The sequence below is a fragment of the Silurus aristotelis genome (assembly GCF_946808225.1).
Source record: "Silurus aristotelis genome assembly, chromosome: 5".
Taxonomy (NCBI): Eukaryota; Metazoa; Chordata; class Actinopteri; order Siluriformes; family Siluridae; genus Silurus; species Silurus aristotelis.
In genome coordinates this window covers 11,988,836-12,001,354 of record NC_139578.1, presented here as the reverse complement: position 1 = coordinate 12,001,354, position 12,519 = coordinate 11,988,836, and the positions used below count along the sequence as shown (strand labels likewise).

At 38.2% G+C, this 12,519-nt stretch overlaps 1 protein-coding gene across 1 annotated transcript in view; it reads right to left on the bottom strand.

Moving 5' to 3' along the window:
• The window catches only part of ndufs2 (NADH:ubiquinone oxidoreductase core subunit S2), a 190,846-nt gene that overhangs the window by 152,728 nt on the left and 25,599 nt on the right, over positions 1-12,519 (bottom strand). The gene's annotated exons all lie outside the window — the stretch shown is intronic.

Genomic DNA, 12,519 nt, shown 5'->3' with positions numbered 1-12,519 from the left:
TCAACGCTGAGACAGTCTATCTGTGGTCAGAGTCACACCATAGGAAAAGCATTGTATCCCCAACTCCTTTCACACTGGTCTCCAAATGAGTGAGAACAAGAGGAAGAAAAAAAAAGAAGGCTCCACTAGTTTTGGGATCCTGGATTAACTTAAGCCATCTCACATTGCTGGGGTGCTGGTGGAGGAAAGGAGGTGGGGGACGGGTGGTTCACAGTCAGGGCCAACAGCGGGATATCCTGTTTGAGGCTCCAAATACCATTTCCTCTAATAAAAAAAAGGAGAGACCTTCCACATTGGGCTCACACAGAAGAGAAGCAAAGACATTGATCATCATCCTGGCCTGAGGCCAAGGCCTGAGAGAAAGGGTTTGTGAGAGCCTCTGAGCGGCAGTCAGAAAAAAATTTACCTAAAGTAGTAGTCATTAAAGCTGCAGGTTGGTGAAAAGTCCTCAGCAGCCTTTCCAAAAGACTGTCACAGTGTGCCGGCTACAAAAGCTTAAAATGCTACCTTCAAAAAGGAAGCTCTTCTTGCTCTTTCTTACAAATCGAGCTTTGAGCTGCATGATGTGTTCTGAGCTTTTCATGAATGGAGCTTGTTCAGGGGGAAATAAAAGTTTATTTCAAAAGAATCAAAGGAAAAATTTTACATTTTAAAAATAAAAAAAATCTATATTTGATTTTAACCTGTTGATTTTTTTTTACATTTACTTTTTTAGCATTTCACAATGCAAAAAAAAAAAGCATGAAAAGCATGAATGAGTCTGCTGAAGGGAATGTAACCACAGGGCCCTAATATCACTTTCCTTTCTAAAAGCCCCTCATTTCAATCTGAACAAAAACTAGTTCAAATATTTGTCCACTTTTAATCTGTCTGCTCTCTACACGGGCATCAAGTTTGAGAACAAGTGGTTCAGGAAAGAAAGTAATTGAGAGAAAAAAGTGAGAAAATCCTCCCCAAACTTCCTATTCTTTGAGTGATTTCATCTTGAAGTCTCTAATCCGTTATTCTCCGATTTGCAGAGTGACAATAATTCAAAGGTCCGTCGTCATGTTTTTTGCCGAGTTGTCTGTGGGCTTTTTCTTTAGACGCTCACCTCTCTGCTAGACCTTTGTGAAGAATTCTGGGTGGCAGCCATGTCACTGGAAATGCATACAAATTAGCTTTTTCAAAAACATCAGCTTGAGTTATGTAAAGAACAAAAGAAAGCAGACTTCAAAGTGACGAGCAAAGCTAAAGGGAGGGATGTTGGCGAGAAGGAGGGAGATCGGCGTTCCAGCTTCATGGAGGGAACAGAATGGAGGAGGATAGACGGTTTTGACATAACTGGCCCTCCAGACGGCTGGGGATTTTATTATTTCTCATAAGCACCCGCCTTCTTCACATGTTTGGGCCCGGACCCCTGGTACCCACAATGTGGGCCGGGACTCTTGGAGTGAAGCCCGGAGCCAACCTGCTCTTTGATTGGCCTGACTGAGGCTTTGTTCTCCCTCATGGAGCTGGGTGGGTCAGTGACCCGTGACTCCCCAACCAGCCCACCAGTCTGTGTTAGTGTGTGAGTGCCCAGACACTCTCCCTCACACACATACAATGCTTCAGTCGCTAAATCCTTCTCAAGGAGGCAAGGTGGGGGCCTGGGAGACAGAGAAATGAGAGAGCGAGAGAGAGAGAGAGAGAGAGAGAGAGACATACAGAAAAAAATTCATTCAGACAGACAGGCTGGGTGAAGCTGCATGGCCCAAGCAGGCTTTCAAAAAAAAACTGTAGAACTTTATCAATATCACATTTGTATGCCTGATATTTCATGAATGGTTAGACTGAGGGCAAAAAAAACCCCTTGACATTAAAATCTGCATAGATTGTAGTTTGAGAAGATATAAATAAGCTTTAAATAAATTCATCCCAGACTTGGCTATGCTGACTCATACCTGGAAGAAAATAGAGTGTCTTCTTCTGTTTCAGTTTTTACCATAGTGTCAAACTGTTTGATGGGAAGTGAAATCTCGAGTAAATTTAAAAGCCATTACAGCTTTGATTCAGCAGTTGGCAGTAACTATTAGAGTCTCATTGTGATTTTGTCTTATTTCCTCTGAGCTAATTGAAAACAAATGAAAAGAGAGTTACAATGCTGTGTTACTATGTGCAGTGGGCTGAACCCGGCTGCCCTGCCCTTTGTGGTCAACATTAAACAGTAGTTTGGCCTGGTCTTGAAAGAAATCTCATTACTTATATGTTTTAGCAATGCACAATTAATCACTGCTAGTAAATAAAACACTGCAACTGTTTCAAGCAGTGGTTAGAGTTCAGTGAGATTTACTAGATGCTCATAGCAAATAATTCTAAATCGAGCAAACATCCACAGAACATTAGTGAATACGCATGAGATATGATTGACAGTGTTCATAAACCGAAAAACAGCAAACAATAAAAAGGGCATTAGGGCATTCGTGCCAACTTGGATCAGAGCCTGTGCTGCCCCCACCTCACCTCCGGATGACAAACAGCAGACCTCCAGTTCGCCTCCTTGTCTGATCTGCTCCTTCACACAGCAAAAGAGCTGATGTGGAAAAGCTCGTTGCTGCCAGGCAACAACTGGGCCGCTTTGCCTCGTAATGAATTGAGGACATCTGGAGCCTCAAGCTGGTGATGCATCAGATGAAAGTCCAAGGCTCACCACAGAACTGGAGCAATCATTTTTCATGGAATTTGCTGGAGGGAATGATAGTGTATGTGTGATGTGTGATGTTCTTTGTTCGGTGCTTGAAACCTGAAATCCTGACTACAGCAAAACTGACTGAAGAGGTTTCAGTTAAGATTACTTGAAATTGACCATCAACCACAATAAATGTCACTGTGCACTGTTCATCCATTGAGTAATACACGTTCATAGGTACCACCGTATCTGCCTCCTAATCACACTTTTTTCACTTTGGGCTCCCCCCTGGTCCTCTACATCTGCCTCTTTCAAACCAACTACCTGCATGTCTTCCTTTAGCCCGATTTCCACCGGTACCCTGTTGGCTAACAATCCGCATATTTAATGCTCATGTTTTATGCTGGATGCACTTTCTGACGCAATCCTCCCCATTAATCCGGACTTGGGACCCGCATTAAGAGTGCACTGGCTTGTGCAACCCTACTGGCTGGGTTTACTTTGCAACATTATTTTAATATCAGAAATTAAGTCAAATTAATCAGCAAGTGGAAAAATCAGTTGATGGTTTGGATGCAGAAAAAAATAAGCTGGCATAAAGATATCAACAATTTGAAAAGGCCTAAATGGCGATTGCTAAATTACTAAGTCAGAACATCTCCAAAATGGCAGAGGTTTGTACCTACCAACAGTAGTCCAATTGCCAATGGAGTCATGGGAAGAATAGCTCATTTGAAACAGCTACTGTAGCACAGACTGCTGACAGCACATACAATGCATTAAAGCTCGCATAGCCTCAGACCAGTCATTGTGCCCACACTGACTGTTATCCACAACTGAAACCGCCTACAATCAGCATGTGAGCATCAGAAATGGAACCAGAACCTTGGAACAATGTAAGAAGGTTCCCTCATGCTTTACTTTAAAATAACATAATAGTTTGTGTGAATGTACATCATTTACCAGAATGCACTATGAGAAAAAAGGCAAATTGGCAGAGGCAGCATAAGGTTCTTGACTAGTGTTCTTCTGAGAAACCTTGAGCCCCAGCTTTCATGAGGATATCAATTCACCATTTACCATCTAACTAAACAATTTTAGGTAAATGGAATTTCAGAAAGTTAGTGGTCTCTTTTAGCAGATAAATGCACCCTGATATATATAAATTCCAGGAAAGGTTTGCTGGACATGATAAGCTTTTATGGTGTTTATTTGAGCTTTAAATTGCCCAGATCCCAACCTGACTGAGCATCTGTGGGATGTGCTGGATAAAGAATTCCAATCAATGGAGGCCCAATTTCACAACTTGCAGAACTTAAAGGATCTGCTTTTGGTAGCACAAGGTGGACCTGCTCAGTCTTAGGCAGGTGGTTTCGATGTTATGGCTAGTGTGTATGATATTTTTGTTTAAAATGCCGGCCAGACCTTTGGTAAATAACTTGATTACATGTGTTGAGGTTACTGTTCCACAAAGCAACTAAATCTGCTTGCTAGTGCAGGAAGTGCCACTCCAGTCTGGAATTTTCCTGCTCCGTTGTTCAGAGAAGACACCCTGGCTTGGCACAAAAAAGTAATTATCCATTGTGCCCCAAAATCATTGAAAAATGCTGTGATTTCTACCAATCTAGTAGCCTCGCCAAAAAATCCGCCAATCTGTTATCCCCTGCTGGGATCCTGAAAGGGCTTGTTTTGATCAATAAGCAAACTCCAACCCTAATTTATCCAGTTAAGTGCCCATGCACGTCACTCTTTATTTGTTGGGACACGCTGTCTGCAGTATCTTTCACAGCGACTGTCTCACAAAACTCTGATTATTAGCACTCAGGAGCTTATAATTTGCTACCCATTTGAGATGGGGTGTCACGTTTGATTTTTCATGAGGCACTCAGTAAAATAAAGCAACTGCATTCTAATAATTACAGCCAAGGACAGCAGAGAGGAGGGGAAGCTTGGTCCACTGTGAAAAATTCAGTACCCGTCACTATGGAGACTGGCGTTTCAGATCTTTTTTTTTTCTTTTTATTTCTTTTATCTTTTTTATTTTTTATTTATTTTTTGAAGATCAATATAATGCTATATTATGTTAAGTTATGAGCCTGTCTTTTTATGTACACTGCGATTCATTTTTTTCTTTTTTGAAATTTAATAAATATAAAAAAGCTTAAAATCATGGTTTGAAAATGTATCCATTTCTTGTTAGTAACTGATTTGTGCTGGTAAGGAAAGTGTTGTGTACAAGGGAACAAGAAATTCATAATTAATGGAGCATAATGGAGACAATTTAGCATACCCAATCGCTCTACTGGGCAGGTTTTTTGGACATATTAGTCAGGTCAAGTCAAGAAGCTTTTATTGTCATTTCAACCCTATATACTGTAGCTGATGCAGTACAGAGAACATTGGTGGTACATAAAACAACATAACAACAACATAAAGCTACATAACAGAACACAGAGCTAAGGACATAAACATAAAATTAAAAACATAAAGCAATAATAGCAACAACAACAACATTATAATAATAATAATAATAATTATTATTATTATTATTTAGCTCATCTAGCCAACATTAACAGCTAAAGATACAGTAATATAATGCACTTCTTTGAATTTGCTGGTTGTAAAAATGAGTGTATATCTTTACTTTTTAAAGTGTGTTTATTTAAAAAAAAAATTCTTGTGAAGTGGCATTATGGAAAATGGTGCAAGTTAAGCGAACAAGGCTTTTTTAAATAACCTTTGATAAAGAAAATAGTCCAAATGTAACTGAACTCCAAACTCATTTGTGATTGGAAATTGGACCACTGCTCACTGGGCAGCGCTTCCGCTCCACCTCCTCTCTAATTGCTCCATGCTCGACAGAGTGCTGAGTCACAGTGCGGGAAATGTCACTTGTCACACTGTGCCAGTATTTTCGAGCTCTGTGTGTGTGTGTGTGTGTGTGTGTGTGTGTGTGTGTGTGTGTGTGTGTGTGTGTGTGTGTGTGTGTGATATTGACTTTAACTGTTCTCTTGAGTTATAGGGCTAACTATACTGGATGTCGTGTAGGTGGATTTGGCTGCTGCATTGTTTATGTGAGAGAATGGCCGCACTGGTCGCAAGTACGCATGGAAAGTGCTTTCAAGACGATGCAGTGTTGATTACATGCTCTCCAGGCATCTTATAGTATAAACATGTTATACTTAAACTAATAAAACAAATTTTCATTAAAATAAGAAGTGTTTTGGGGTGTGTTAAATGATCCCAAAGGGCACTGCATCCAAGGTTATGATGCTATAAGAAACAATTCCTCAAACATAAAAAAGCAAAACAGCAAGCTTTTTTTTTTCTTCATTCACAATGTTCCAGAGAAAGTCCAACCTGATATTAAAAAGAGAAATTCGATGCCAAACACTGGACTACAGAATACAGTGCCACTAGAGAACATATTTGCATTGAGATATGGCTTAATTAGTTAGCAAAGCAACAAGATGACATAAACAATGGCATTAGAATAAATGGTGGAGCTTTGTAACTGTATCTGTTTGAGCAGAGACTTCAGATAAGATCATGAGAAAGCTGGATAGAGAGTGAAAGTGAAGCTGATTCTTACTGACTCCTCCTCTATCAGTCAATGTGAAAATACGCCAACATATTGATGAAAGATTCTTTTAGCTAATTGGACGCCACTGAAGGTTGCATTTTAATTCTGAATGCAAATCTGCACATGGTTCAGGGTTGAATTTTCCTTTAACATGAGCTTTACCATCTCTTTCCTGCCACACTTATGCATAAAACTATCTGCAAATAAAGAAAAAAACTGTACCTAAAAACAAAGACCATCAAATAAACCGGTCATCAAGCTGAGACCTGCAGACTCTCCTCTATCCTTCACACTTGTGATGATAACTCATTCACTGCTAGTAATGTCTCCACCTGTGCTGAGCCAATCTGCCCCTCATCACTCACACAGAGAGCAGGTCAGCCAGGAGATTCGATTTCCCCCCCCCCAGTGGATTCAGTTGATCCTTGTTAACACAGCACACACAGCTGTTTTGTCTACTTGGGTGGCTGTTCACACAAAGTTCAGAGGCTCCTCAAAGACTGCACTGTAAAAGAAGCTAATTCAAAGGTGGTTCTGTGAAGGTGCACAAAACAAAAGAAACAAGGTGGCCCTGAGGCATGGGCTGGATGGTGGGTAGGGAATCAGGGGTCTGTGCATTAATACATGACAGATTCCCCTGTAACACAAATGGCGAAACAATTTGGAAACAAATTCAGTTTCATTCATCACATACGTACGCTTTGCATATTAAGCCCAAACATTTGACTCGAACAAGCTCAGAGGTTTTTCTTGAAGCGGCTGTACAAGACACACACTTCCTTTTGTCTCTTATTTGTAAGATGCTTAGTCACTTGGCATTTAGCTGACAAGTGAGTTTCCTTCACACCTTTTGGTACTTGTCTACCCTCTAGTGGACAGATGCTTTATTTTGTAGTCTCCTTCTAATCAGAACGTATATCACAGCATATAGTTTGCATTTCAGCTTCTATATTTTAACATCATCTGTGGCTGTTTTTTTATCACTTAAGTTTGGAACTAGTGAAAAGAAATATGGCGGTCATTCAAGGCACCTTGCCTAAGGGTTCATCACTTCACAATGGACTACAGTGGCAAGCCTGGCATTTCTGAACGTTTTAATGACAATTCATCATATCCTATGATCGGACAAAAGCACACACCTATTTTAGCTATTGTTGCTAACATACACTGGCCAGTATGACAGCTGCAAGTACACATGAGCTCTTGCGGCTAAATAATGTGTCACAAGACAATGCAATTTCATATTTGATATATAATAAATACACTATATGGACAAAAGCTTGTGGATGCCTTTTAACATTTGTATGTGCATTTTAAACATCCCATTCCACATTTTGGCCCCATTTCCTGTAATAATATCCTTCGCTCTTTTGGGAAGATGTTCCACCAGCTTTTGCAGTGTGCTTGTGGAGATTTGTGCTCATTCAGCCACAAAGTAAACCAAGGATCCTGATGCAGTGTGAGGAGGCCTGATGGGCAGTCGGCGATTCATTTACCGTATTTTTCGGAATATAAGCTGCTACTTTTTTCCCACGTTTTGAACCCCGCGGCTTAAACAACGAAGCGGCTAATTTATGAATTTTTCCTGGGTTTTTCCGGGTTTCACAAACTTCAAGCCAAAAAACTGAGCCCCATAACATTAGACCAATGAAATTTCCGAACGGAAACGAAAAAACGCACCTCACCTGTGTTCTGAGCTGCACGCCATCGGGAGAAAAAAAGTTTTTTTTAAAACGCACGACGATGCCAAAAGATAAACTCCTGAGAGAAATAGTTGTGAAAGGAAGGAGGAAGACAGTGAACAATGACTTTCCTGGTAGGCTACTGTTTAGATACAAGCCGTTGTAGCGCGTTGAGTCTGGGTGAAGGGAGAGCTCGCTAACTCCAGTTGCAACAGAAATCATATAAGCACAGACAGGTTTCCAAAACTCGTGCTTTTTTATTTTTCTTGGCAACAGCGTTACGGGTTAGTCAAAGAAACTTAGAAATGAGCATCAGAAAATAATAAGGACATAATCCTTTTCTTGAACACATGCAGTAAGGAAAATGCAGTGGCATGCTATTCAAAAAATACCGCTATGCTTCTAAAGGAAGCGCAACATATTTCACCCGTTACACCGTGTGTAACGTGTCTTTCGTTAAAGCCTATGTAAAGTTCATTACTGTAGGCTTATAGACAGGTGCGGCTTATAGTCTGAAAATTACGGTAATCTCAAACCACGAAAACTATGTCTTCACAAAACTGGCCTTGTGCACAGGGGTGTTGTCATGCTGGAACAGGTTTGGGTCTCCTACTTTAAGTGAAGGGAAAGTTTTCAGCTACTCCATTCAAAGACACCCTTTACAATTTTGTGTCTTCTTTGAGGTAACAGTTTAGGGAAGAACAACATATGGATGGAAAAGTCAGGTGTCCCAATACTTTTGTCCATGGTGCTTCTATATGTAGATGTAATGTATAGATATGTGAACAATAATATATATAAAAATAAAAAGTGTCATAAAAATATGAGAATAAAAAGTAATGAAACAACTACAACAAGAAAAAACTACAGAAAATATCACGTGTAAATTTCACTTCATAAGCAATTTCCTTTTGTGCGGATTTTAATATTTGAAAAAAGAACAAATCTTTTATGAAAGTTATAAAAAATGTCATCACGTCATTTTGTTTTCAAATGTACATGAATGCACCGGAGAAATCACAGGTTGTTTTCACACTGATTTTTTTCTCTTAATTACATTCATTTTATGGGCTTTGACACCGTTGTGGACAACATTAACCTTATAAACAAAATAACGATGTAAATTTGGTGTAAAGCCTTCCAGCTACAGTAGACTCTGTGTCTAACAGTTGTTATATAGCTATTAAACACGACACTACCAGCCTGTCTAGTATTTCTGTTTTACCATCAAATACCAGACACATGATGCAGGTGGGAAAAAAGAAAACTATACACTTAATATAGATGCAATACGCCATGAGTTGTGATTATGTGAAAACGTTCCCTGGATTATTACAACATTCTGTACTTGAATACATGACAGGGTAGATTTGCTCTGATTATTGACTTTTTCAGGAAGGATTTCTGCTCCACCACAGCACTCTAAATGCTCGGGACAACATATAAATATAGACCAAGCAAAAATCCGAGTTCATCTTAGTGCTGTGAACTAAATGCTTGATAGCAATGTTTGGACTGGTTCCCGGTTGCTTCTGATTCTATTAGAAAGATGTGTTATTTTGTTAAAATGGTCAATTCTCCTCAACAAAAAAACAAAAATGCATTCTAGAAATACATTATTGAGCATCTCAATATATAAATATTGAGATATATTTGAAATGATTTTCTTATTGCCAATACTTTAAATCCAACATATTAAACTCTTTCAAAATGTTTTAAACTCGGATCTGTTTCAGAGGTCATGCTTAATAGGCAAAAAAGTGAGACTTCTTTGAAAAAGAAATAAAGTGGGAAAATAACTCCCTGAAAACTGAACATTTTCTAATCCATATTGGTTCGTTTTCATTTCTTCCTTTTAAAACCACTGAGTAATTACATTTTCATCTATGACATTTCTGCAATCAATTTTCTACACTGCAAAACTGGTCAGACTGAGATAGAGGCTTATGAATGTATGGACAATGAATGCGTTTGTTGTACTAGGTTTGTGTACAGCACAATTATGCTTAATGGTGTCATGTGCAAAAACAGGTAAACCTGTGCATTTTCTATTATTAATACAAACAGCAAAAGTTTTTAAACAGCAAAAGATTTCCATACAATGTTGAACATATTCATATTGGGAAAAATGTTATACTTATATATATTTAATGTTACTATCCTTAATTTAAAAAGTAAAATGTTTTGTGCCACAAGACTACATGACACAATACTACAAAAGGACAAGTGTTTCAAAGTTGCTCAGACTTTGTCAGAACTCATTTGGCTTGAACTCAGTTGAACTAAATCGATGCAGACAGTCTGCCTGCGCTAAGCTCTCCTCACTGACACCAGAGCTCGGCTCACCTTTCAAGCCTGGAAAGCCCCTGTCGAGGCTCAATCTCGGTCCAACAGCTAATGTTCAAGATAAAAAGTAGAGATAGAAGTTGCCTCATGGCTTCGAGTACTTTGAGTACATATATTGCATTTATTCAAGGAGAAAAAAAAAAAAAGCTTATTATTTTACTGAACATATTAAGAACATATACATTTATTAAGGAGGCATCTGACTAGAAAACCAATGAAGATGTGCGTGTGCTCTAAATTTTATTGAGATGTTTCACCACACCAGGTGACAGGTTTACTAGGTGATTTTTACACACTATAAAAAACAACAGTGTAACTTTACAGTAAGTTACTCGTGGCAGAGATTTTGTATTAACACCCTGTACTCTATTTTCTAAATAAAGTGCAGAACTGTATTATACAGGATGACATATAGCTAGCAGGGTTACTGTAAAGATTTTTAATTGCAGTCTTGTATTTCCATCTCATACACAGTGTTCCTGGGATAGGCTCTGGATCCACTGCGACCCAGACTAGGACAAAGTGTTTCTGTTTTAACTCTTTAATTATCGAATATACATCTAAACATACAAAAATAAAATTGTCAGTAGAAGTAATCATTTAATATCCAAATCTATTACTAAGATTGTCATTGTTAGACATGATGTATTTGCCATACAGTAACACTAATAAAGAGGTGTTCAAACAGTACCAGTAGGAGTGGAGTAGAAGATTTTTAACTAATTAAATTATCAGACTTACACTGCACACTTGATCATCAATAACAGATGATGAAAAACAGTTGTTGATAATAATAATAATAATAATAATAATAATAATAATAATAATAATAATAATAATAATAATAATAATAATAATAATAATAATAATAATAATAATAATGTAAAAATGAAAATGTATGTGGATTAAATTTGAAGGTTGCTTTGAATTTAGGAAATAACGTACTTTGTATTTTGACACTGAAAATAGTGTATTTCTGGATAAACTTGGATTTTGAAAGGAGGATGCGAGCGAGCAGGTGCGTTTCGGGGGTGAGCAGAGGAGCACGGGAATTTTTGGAAAAAAGAATAAAGTTGGAAAGAAGAGCTCGTCGGTGTCCGTGAATGCTATTAGAGAAATAATCTCACTTTAGTATCCACGCACAATTCTTACAATAATAACAAAAACCCAACAACAATAATTATGGTTAAAGAAAAACCAACAGAAGGGTTATTGTTAGAAAAAACTAGGTCTAAGTGAGAAATGGCACTATACCAACACTAGTGTGGAATTTCCATGGTATTAAGCAGACATACAAGCCAAACATTTAAGCCCCACGCGTCTTGGCAATGGGCATCTCACATTTATAAAAATCTGCAGCTGTTGCTGTTTGGATATGAGAGTCTAATAGCACTTGCATATCTTAAGTCTCCAGTAGGCCAACTGTTCCCAATTCTAACATACAACCCTCACACACAATACAGCATACAAAGCAAACTGATATTAATCAAAACTGCACAGGCTTATATTGTTTATGAAGCTCAACAATTCTAACCTAAACTCCTGTTACGGTAAATGTATAACTTGCTAATTAGATTAATGGATTGCTGAAGCTTACAGTACCAGCTGTTCTGCTTAGGCCTGTGGTTTCACTGTTATAACAGTCTTACATAATTATCCACTAGCTAAGGCACTGGTTTGCTCAAACAAATAGACCTCCACATCTAAACAGAGACTCTAGAATGGTCTGTTTGCAGTCTCTATGAACCCATTAAACAGATTTAATAAGTTATTAGAGAAACCTGGCAGATACAAAGATGCACATAAGAACGATCTAGAAGAGTGACCGTAATTTAATGTATATGTTGTTTATATTTCTATAGTTATTGTGATCAATTTAACATTTTCCAATTTCAAGAAACAGATAGACTTCTAAATCATTTCTATAATAAAGATACCTGGTAAATAAAGATACCTGGTAAAGAGTCAAGTGTGACACTGTGTAAAACTGTTAATCTAAATGTAAAGGCAAAGCAGGTGCAATTTATGGCTACTGGTAATGCAAGATGACTTACTGTGTTACTGTACATGACTGGCTTAACATTCAGCAGACTTAATAATGTGGCAACGCAAGTAAATGGTGAACTTACACTGCCTTTTGAGTGCCTCACTAATCTACTGTAAAGCTTATGTGTCAGTGGGGAGAACAATTGCGATATATTCTCTTATTAAACTAGTGGTCTTTCTCTGTACTACTTTCATGGTTTATGTTCAGCATT